Below are 10854 nucleotides of genomic sequence, written 5' to 3'. Positions count from 1 at the left end.
AACCTATGATTAGAGGTTTAAACATCTGTATAAATTGGGTAGTCAAGTCTGTTCAAAGTACCAAACTGAAAGAAATATAAAAATATCACAAAATGAAATTTCAAATTATGACACAGATATCATAGATTTAAGTGACCAATTCAGTATATTCAATAGTCTTAACTAACATAATAAAATATAGAATAATGAAAGTGAAGAAAAAGAAAATAATGAATTATCAAAAACAAAGGGGGAATAATGTTTCCTAGAACTAAATGCCACATGACTAGGTTTTGTGAGCTTTCTAATTCATAAAATAATAAATGGGATGGGGCAGCATAACATCCAAAGCAAATCACTGAATACTTTAGAGTACAAAAATTAAAGAAAAACTATTCAGTGTTCTAAAGAGACAAAAGGAGGTCCATATTTGAGATCAATAGTCTAAATAACAATGGATGTTTTCTCAGTCAAATTGAATGCTAGAATACATTGACAGATGAATTAGTTCAACATTCTGAGTTTAACTACTTTCAACCTAAAATTCTGTCTCTGAAAATCAATCAAGTTTAAAGATAGATTAAAGCAAATTGTAGGCATACCATTATTCAAAATGTTTTATTTTTAAATTTTCTTTTTGGAAAACCTGATGAGCAGTGTGGTCCACAGTGAGGATATAAAATATGAGATTTGGCAATAAAGCAAAGAATCATACAAAAAGAGTATTCAGGTGGTATTAATTGGACAGGCCAAAACTTTAAAGTTTTAAAGTAAAGATTAGCACTGAAGAAAAAATAATTAGAATAATGACTCCTAGGAAAGATATAGAACTGAATAAATGGAAAACATGGAAGTTAACTTAGCTAGAAAGTATCAGAAATTTTTCAGAATGAAAATACTAATAATAGAAATACAATTTAAAGATATCCAAAAAGGAGTTATGAACATAATTATTGCTTGATGCAAAAATAGGAAAATATACTGGAGAAGCTGAGTTATCATCTGGCAAGTTGAGGAATCAACAGATTCTGCTTAGCATACATTTGCCAATGAATGCAAATATAAAAATTATTTAAGAAAAAGTAAATAAAAAAGAGAAATAAATCATACGAGATGAGGGTGGAGGGTACTAGCACTATTTTAGGTAAAGTAGAAAAACACGAGTTTTCCATTTTTCCATTGTATGCTTTACATTGATATATAAATATATATATGATAAGTATTGTAAAACTTTAAAAATGCAGAGAAAAGGAATAAATACAAAGGTTAGAACATAGAAAACACAAAAACATTTTGAAAAACTGCAAAGAGAGAAGCCTGGACAAAGTTGTGAATTTTTACTGTGGAACAGTGAAATAGAGTTGGACCAGACACAAGGAGTTTCCTTGCCAGGATGAACTTCATCCTACAGACATCTGCATCACAACTGTAGACCATTTCTGACCAGAGAAATTGCTTACTGAGTTTGATTGACATCACTGTGAACCAAAGCTATACTGCAGTCAATTTAGTAGGAGATCCCTAACAGAAAGACTGGATTTAGGTTTGGAAAGCAATAAACTAGTTTCAGAAAGTCTGCAAGAATAATATGAGATTTAGGATTAAGTGAATGCTGATTTTTGAAGGTTAAAGAAAGCATGAGTCAAAGATAATTCAGAGATAAAAATTTGAAGTAGAAATTCATATTTGCTTGCATATCTCAGACATTTTTACATAAAAGCAGTTGGCTTGAAGACCTAAGGTTTAATTTTGCAATTTCAGAGTTTGAGGTAAGGTATAAGTCATTCAAAGAAACTTTAATTTGGACAGTAATATGGGTGCTTAAGCAGAACAATGAGATAATTTTCATGTAATGACTCTACTGAACATGATATTTTATGGGATGACCTTGTGAACCTGTGGGTTAGGCTGCTGACTGCAGAGCCAACATCCCAGACGTGTTCTGGTTAGTTTCCCGGCTGCTCCACTTCTGATCAGGTCCGTGCTAATACACATGGGAGAACAACTAGCAGCAGAGGATGGTCCAAGTCCTTGAGCCCCTGTATCTGGGTAGAAGACCCAGAAGGAGTGTTAGACTCCTGGCTTAAACCTGGCCAAGCCCCAGGCATTGAGAAGAATATGTATTCTGCTACTGTAGGATGAAAAGTTACGTATATATCCATTAAGTCCATGTGGTCTACAATGTCAATTAACTCTTTTGTTTCCTTGCTGAATTTCTGTCAGGTTGATCTGTCCATTGCTCAAAGTGGGGTATTGGAAGTCCTCCATTGCTTTTGTTTTGGAATCTGAGTCTTCCTTAAGATACATTAATATTTATATTAAATAGTCAGGTGTCCTGTAATTGGGTTCATATACATTTATTATAGTCACATCTTCCTGTTGAATTGATCCCTTAATCATTACATAGTACCTTTCATTGTCCTTTTTTTTTTTATTTGACAGATAGAGTTAGACAGTGAGAGAGAGAGACAGAGAGAAAGGTCTTCCTTCCATTGGTTCACCCCCCAAAATGGCCACCACGGCAGGAGCTACACTGATCAGAAGCCAGGAGCCAGGTGCTTCTCCTGGTCTCCCATGAGGGTGCAGGTGCCCAAGCACTTGGGCCATCCTCCACTGCCTTCCTGATCCATAGCAGAGAACTAGAGTAGAAGAGGAGCAACCGGGACTAGAACCCGGTGCCCATATGGGATGCTGGCGCTGCAGGTGGAGGATTAACCAAGTGAGCCACAGTGCCAACCCCTTCATTGTCCCTTTTAATAGTGTCTTCTGTTAAAGTGTATTTTGCCCAATATTAGGATGGCTAGGTTTCTGTTAACATGGAATATGTTTTTCCATCCTTTCATCTTCAGTCTGCTGGTGTATTTGTTGGTGAGATGTATTTCTTGCAGGCAGCAAATAGATGGGATTCCTTTTTTTTAATCCTTTCAGCCAATCTGTATTATTTAACTGGAAAATTGAGACCATTTACATTCAAGGTGACTATTGATAAGTAACAACTTGGGCCCTGCCATTTTCCCATAAGTATTCTCATTGTTTACTTTGGATTTCCTTTGTATTTTTACTGGGAGATTTTCTGCCTTCACATTCTTTCATAGTGATGACCTTCTTTCAATGTGTCTGTGTGTAGCATATCCTTAAGCATCTTTTGTAAGGCTAGATGAGTAGTGACAAATTCTTTCAATTTGTTTGTTATGGAAGATCTTTTATTTCACCTTCATTCATAAATTCAAGTACAGTATTCTGGGTTGACAGTTTTTTTTCTCTTGAGACTTGGAATATATCTCACCATTCTTTCCTAGCCTGTAGGTCTTCTGATGAGAAGACAGCTATGAGTCCAATTGGAGATCCTCTGAAAGTAATCTGGCATTTGTCTCATGCACATTTTAGAATCTTCTCTTTATGTTTTACTGTGGAAAGTTTGACTACAATGTGTACAATGTGTTATGGTGAAGATCTTTTCTGGTCATGTCTATTCCTGTACATCCCTTTCTTTCTCCAAACTGGGGAAGTTTTCTGTAATTATTCCACTGAAAAAGCTTTCTAATCCAGTCTCTCTTTCTATACCTTCAAGAACTCCTAAGACCTGTTTTGGATCTTTTGATAATGTCCTATAAATCCACAAAACTGTTTTGAATTTTTCTAATTTCTTTTTTGGTCTGACTGTAGAATTTCCAGAGATTTGTCTTCTATCTTGAATATTCTGTCTTCTGTCTTACCAAGTCTATTTTTAAGGTTTTCCACTGCATTTTTTTAATTTGATCCACTGAATTCTTCATTTCTAATATTTCATTTTGATTTCTCTTTAAAATCTCAATTTCATAGGAAAAAATTTCATTTATGTCATTATATATTTCTGTAATTCATGGATTTGCTTGTAATTACTTCTGAGTAACACTATGATTGATTTTTTTAATTCCATATATGGCATTTCATCACTTCATCTTCACATTCTAGTACCGAAGTGCTGTTGTGTCCCTTTGAGGCAGTCATGTTGTCTTCCTTATTCTTTTCTTATTTCTTCAATTTCTGTTTATTTTTAGGCATTTGTGGAGATACTTGTTGGTGTCTTTTTTTTTCCCCGATGGCTTTTATCTTTGAATTAGGCCTCTGTGGCTTAGTGGAGATTCTGCTCTTTCAGTGAATACCCAGCGGCATGTCCCAGGTATCACCAGGGAGCTCTGTTCAGTGCTCCAGGGTTAGGGGAGTATCCAAGGTGACACCCAACTTGGATGTGGTAGATCTCCTGTTTTGTTTTGTTTTGTTTTTTATCAAATGGGAGGGTTTTATCAGCTCTGTTGGCATAGTCTCACCCTCAGCTCTTCTCCTTCAAGGTGACTAATGCCTAGGTGCTAGCCCCAGTGGGTACAATATTTATTTGCACTGCTACCACAAAAATCATACAAACGATCCCTGCAGTACTCACTGTTAATACTGATCCCACAGCACTGACCAGACCCAGGCAATCAAGGAGCTCTGAGCATGTGAAGCTGCTCACAGTGACTGTCCTGTGACCCAGCCACATCCTGCATCCTCCCACGCAGCCACAGTGTTTTCACAGTCACAGCACACAATGCTCCCACAGTCATGGGGTGCTGGGGATCCACTCTGCCCTGCCAGTCTGTTCCATCCACAAAGAGGCAGAGATGCTCCCAGAACCAGCCACCAGTGGGTGCTCTGCCCAGGCAGCCTAAGTCCTAGAACCTGTGACATTCTGGGATGCTAGGGGCCTCACAGTCCTACCTGGGCACCCAGCCCCCTGTCAAGCCTCCCAGCCAGACTCAGTGTCTCCTCTCAGCTGGTTGCTAGGCACATGAATACAAGTTAGCACAGCTGATGTGTATATCTAAAATGACACCCACTCTCTATCATCTAGTTGTAAGGCACTGTTGTTGGGAGGTTGGGGAGAGAGAAATGTGCTCCTATTTCTCCTCTAGGTGGGCAGGTACTTTGTCCCCAACAGGGCTCTGGGCTCACGCCAGGCTCTCCACACAGCTTTTGCCAATGTCTTGGACTACTAGTTTTTTCTCAATCTGGTGTTTTCTCACTCTCCAAAGCTGGTGCTGAGGTTTGTGGCTGCTGGATTCCTATGTTGTGTCCATGCTCATGTTGCACACGCAAACCCTCCACGTAGATCCACTGCATCCTTCTAACTTCCATGGAGTTTCCACTGCAGTTTTCTCCCTAACTCTTGAGAAAATTATTTTTTAAATAGTGGAAAAACTACCTAAGAGATTAAGCTTTCTCTACTGATAACTTCTTCTGTTTTCATAGTTACTGATGTAAATTACTTTTTTTATTTTCACACTAAAAATATGGAGTTTAGTTCTACACAAATATAAAAATATCCCTCTTGAAGATACGGAGCAGCCTAAAAATCATTTGATCACTCAGAAAAATAGTCTATCTTTAAATGAACAAAAATGAGATAAAAATAGTGAATAATCAAATTTGTAAGCATCAGCTCTTCCTATATAGAGTGGCCCATGAAACATTGCTACTTTCAAAAACCTGCGGGTGTCAGATCACCAAAGATAATTATTTCTTTCTTTTTAAATTTTCATATGGGGTAAGAGAGCATCTAACTGTTTATGCAGAGTTATGGAGCACAGTGTAATCTGGTGTGAGTGTTTTTTTTTATTTAGAAAAATTAGTCTACTTCAATTCCAAGGGAGTGCTCTAAAACATAATGGTAAAGCACAGAAGTAGGCAACGCTGGCTGTTTGTCCTCTTGGAATGAAGGCACTTCCAAAAAGTGAATGATGCATGACAGCAAATGAAAGTATAAAAAAGACATAAAGCAAATTGCAAATGCATTTTTCAATAATTGCCTGAGAGAACACAGAGCATAGATGTAACCTAACATTAAAGTCAGTCTTGCTGAAGGGCCAGCATAAAATTTTCTTACATCACTGACTTTCTTGAATGGATAGAATAATTTTCAGAAGCAAAACAAAAGCAATAACTATATAAGGCAATATAATAGCATTATCTGTTTATGTGCTAGTTAGCAGTGTTAGTTGTTTGTATATGCCAACAAACAATCAAAAATATATTTGAAAGGAAAGCAGAAGCTATAAACAAAATGTAAAGTAGTATTTTCTATGGGTTGCTAAAACATTTCACAGAGCATTCCACAATTTTCATGAAGTGGCTTCTGTCTACTAGGGCATATGTCATTTTTAAGGACACTATCAATGCTGAGATGATATTTTTCTTCTGCTCAAAATGAAAGTTCTGATCATGTTACCATCTGTGAGCACTTACAGCTCAAACAAAGGAGCATGCTGTTAAAAAATTAAACTTGTGTATCTCACTGTTTCTCTGGAATTTGATACTAACCATATTTATAATTCATTGAAATATTCTTTAAACATTTGTCATATTACAAATGGGAAAATATACAAAAAAGAAGAAGAAAGTAGAGATCATAAATTCCCAGGAAGAAATGTATCTCCTTTATTTATACTTTATTATCTAAATTAGAGTTCTTTATATGGTATATGTCTGATACCAAAGACAATAAATACTACTGTGAAAAACATTTTTAAATTATCAGGCAGCATGCAAATATAAGAGATTAATATACACCAATCTATAAGTTGACATGGAAAATTTATCTGTTTCTCTGTACAACATAATCTAAAATATTTAATCCATTGTACATTTTGTGATATAGAAAGATAGCTATTGCACCTATTTTGAAGGAGCTTTCTAAAAATCATCACACACAAGAGTGACCAGCACCAGGGAAGTATATCAAAAGGAATCAAATGTCTCATTTTAAAGGACTCAGTTCTTTTTGGTTGAGCTAAACTAAAAGTGACTGTCAGTTACAATGCTGGTGTTCCAAATATGGAGACCTGGATCTGAAGCAAATCATGCAATGTACGGGGCAGGAAAGCAGAAAGTCTGAATATTTTGACTATTTTGGCAATACAATATCAAGGCTTCAAAGTACAAAATGAAGCCACTGAAAGACATAAAGCAAAGACGTCTTATTGGGTTATCTGCAAATAAACTCACTTCTATCCTATAATTTTGGAAAATAAAGATCCTACATTACTATCTTCATTTTCATTTTCCTTTTCTGTTGTCTCCTCTTTCCTCTACCTCTTACTTTTGAGAATCCCAATGCTTGGAGTCTTCCTTTCTGTCAGTGCTCACACTTTTGGTGGTCTCATAGATTCCTAAGACTTTAACTATCAAATATTTTTCAATAATTCCCAAATGAATCCCTCATGCTCTTCCTTTCACCACATCCAATGCCTATTTGACACTTTGCCTGGAAAGATAACAGACACCTCAAATGTATCATGTTGAAAAGTAAACTCCCAAACTCTTTTCCACATGAGTTCTACTTGTACCTCAATAAATGGCATCTCTAAATATTCTGTTGCTTGGCTAAAACTACAGAGTCATTTTGATTCCTGTCTTTGTCTTGACCTACATTTCATCTACTTTAAAATCCTATTGGCTCTACTTTCAAATAATCAAATTTCAAACTGCTCACAGTACTTAGTGTTAACACCCTATTTGAGACTCTATTATAGCAATCATCTGGATTATTGCAAAATTTCTTAATATGTCTCACTACTTTAGCCCCCTATAGTCTATTGCATGACCAGCAAATAGTGGTACTTGTCAACATATATTAGGATTATTTTGTTTAAAATCTCTTGGTAGCTTTCCATTTTTATCCAAGCAAAACCCGAAGCTCTTTCAGTAGTCCACAAGATCTTCCTATGAAATCTTACCTTCCACTAAGCTTTATGTAAACTGAGGCCAAATGCCACAAGTTTCAGCCCTTAGTGAATGGAGGTCACATCATATGTATCCACTGATAAACAGATAAAGAAAGTGTAGTACAAATATATAATGTAATATTATTCATTAAAAGGGTGAGATTCTATCACTGGCAACAACACGGATGGAACTGGGTAATCAACAAGTTAAATGCAATAAGCCAAGCACAAAAAGATAAGTATTACATGATCTTACTAATATATGTAATCTGAAAAAAAAAGGATCTCATTAGAAGATAAAAGTACAATGATGGCTACTAAAGACACTAGGGAGGAAAGGAAGGAGAGAGGAAAAGGAAAGGCTATTAAGGGGTATGGAATTATAGGTAAATATGAGTAAGAAGTTCTGGGATTCTACTGCAAAGTAGAGTGACTATGGATAACAATAATGTACTGAATATTTTTCTATAAAAAGAAAAAACTTAGAAGATAGCATTTTGGTTGATTTTATCACAAGGACGTGTTGAATGTTTGAGGAGATAAATTTATTTACCCTGATTAGACATCATACAATGTACAGATGCATCAAAACATCACATAGTACCCCATAAATAAGTACAAATTAAAATAAGCAAGTAAATGTGAAAAATCTATCTATTGCTACATAATAAATTATGATACAATTTAGCAGTGTTAAACACTTATTTTATCACAATTTCTGTGGGCCAGGGATCTAGATGTGTAAAAGTGAAATATTCTGCCATCTTTCCTGGGGTTATGGTTAAGCTGTCAGCTACAGCTGTAGTGTCATTTGAAGAACCAGTTGGGGAAGGATCCATTTCCAAGTTCACTCATGTCTAAATTTGGAGACCTTAATTCCTTGCTGGCTTTGACAAAATTCTTCAGTGCCTCACCACATGGGTCTCTTCAAATGCTTCCATTTGTATCCTTCTGAGATGACATGTAGCTTCCCAAGAGCAAGTGATCAAAGAGAGAGACAGAAGACCTTCCATCATTTATAACATTTTATAATGGCATTACTGTTGTATTCCATATACTAGACATAAATTGCTAAATCTTGTTCACTCTGAAGGGGAGTGGCATTAAGTTCCATTTCTATAAAGGAGTATCAAATTGCTCAGTAGTTGTTTCAACCTCAGTGGAATCATCGTTGAGTCCCTCACCAGAATTTCTCCATTTAGAAATATGATTTCTATACCAGAGGAATATACAGTAGTAAGAGTAAGAAAATTTTTTACAGATAAATCACAAGGAATAACAGTGACAGATGTCAGCTCCATTGTCCTCATTTGATTTTGAAACTGAATGCCAACTGGTTATGGAAATAGACTTCAGTGTACAGAGAACCTTGACCAAAGACCAAAAAATTGGCATGTGAGTTTCACATCACGAACCTGATATTATTTGTCCCATGAAGCTATAAGGGAGCTTATGGGCAACAGGACTCCCTCATCAAATGGAAGTGAAATATACAAGATCCTTTCAAGCAGGTTGTGAAGAAACAACTAAGCTGCATGAGTAAGTGGGTGACTCAAATGCCCTTGGCTTTCATTTCTGCTACATGTGCTATATTATCCCTCTCAAACCTCTCTCTTCACTCCATGAGACATTCCTGAAAATCAATGACTAAGGAAGGATCAGTTTGGTCTTGATTTATAGATTATGCAGTGTGGGAAATCATCCTAAAGTAGATAGCTATAGCACGGTAGTTCCACGCTGGGTTAGCCTTGAAAGAGAGAGTGAAGAATCTCAATGGTAAGAAACTAGGTCAGAGCAGCTGGTGGCTTACTTTTCAGAGAAGGAAACATGGCCAGAGACATGAATCCACCTTGAATTATGGTTGTGCTTAATGAGCTTGCTGGTGGCTTGGAAGGAAAAGAATTAATAACAGGACGGTTTAGGGAATAGTTATGTGGATAAAGTTCTCAGAATGTCACAGAGCATAAAGATTTAATGCCTCCTGTGAATATTCATGACAGGATGATCTCAGCAGCAGAAGATTTTACTCAAGTGGCTAGCATGACTCATTCTGTGGACATCAACCAGCCATTTCACCTAGCAACCCCTATTACTGACCAATAAGCTTATATACAATATAATCACCACGGCAGAAATGGAGGTTACTCATAAACCCAGCAATCTGGATTTCCACTGAGCAAGACTGGTCTGGCTATAGCCACTTCTAAGTACCCAATTGGCCAACAGCAAAACCTCTGAATTTCCAATATGACACCCTCACCCAAATGGACTAGCCAGCAACTAAAGACATGTTGGTTAAAATTGATTGCTTTCCTCATAGAAGCAGAAAAACTTATTTTTTTGTTTCATTCTAAAACATGCTTTTTGGAAAATAGTTTGTCTTCCTTGTTTATGATGTATTTGCCAAAATTACTATCCACAGTCTTACAGGATAACTTGTCTACCATCATATTATACTCATCATAATTTCTGACCAAACAACTGATTTAACAACAGATAAAGTATGACACCAGGCCCACATCCATAGTGTTAGCATGCTCCTCCATTTTGAAATCTGTGGATTGGTAGAATGATGGATGATTTTTTTAAAAACCCCATTATAATGCCAGTTAGATGACAACACCACACAGAGCTGGGCCAATGTAATTTAGGATGTTATTGGTATATTCTCTTTTTGAATATTTGCCCCTCTCATGGCCAGTTTTCACCTGTTTTGCAATCAATGGATATAAATTAGAGGGACTCCTCTCACTGTTACTGCTAGTGATCCACTAGCAGCAGTTTTGTTTTCTATCCCCCTCATGATAGGTTTTGCTGGTCAGACCATTTTTGCCCTAAAAATAGGAATGTTTCTATTAGGGGACACAACAATGAGTTTGTTGAACTACAAATTGAGACCACCACCTCCCTACTATAGATTCTTCACATGCCACTGAATCAGTAGGGATGAAAAGAAGTTTACTGTATTGCTTGTACTTACTAATCCTGATTTTTATGGAGAACTAGGTAAGGGGGAGTATGTTTGAAATAAAGGAGATCCTCTAAGGTACTTCTTAGTACTGCCTATGTCTTATTATAAACAAAGGAAATCATCAACATACTGAAATTGGAGTCACCTCATCAGGTAACAAAT

Source organism: Oryctolagus cuniculus, chromosome 4, assembly GCF_964237555.1.
Source record: "Oryctolagus cuniculus chromosome 4, mOryCun1.1, whole genome shotgun sequence".
NCBI lineage: Eukaryota > Metazoa > Chordata > Mammalia > Lagomorpha > Leporidae > Oryctolagus > Oryctolagus cuniculus.
This window is presented reverse-complemented; position numbering follows the sequence as displayed.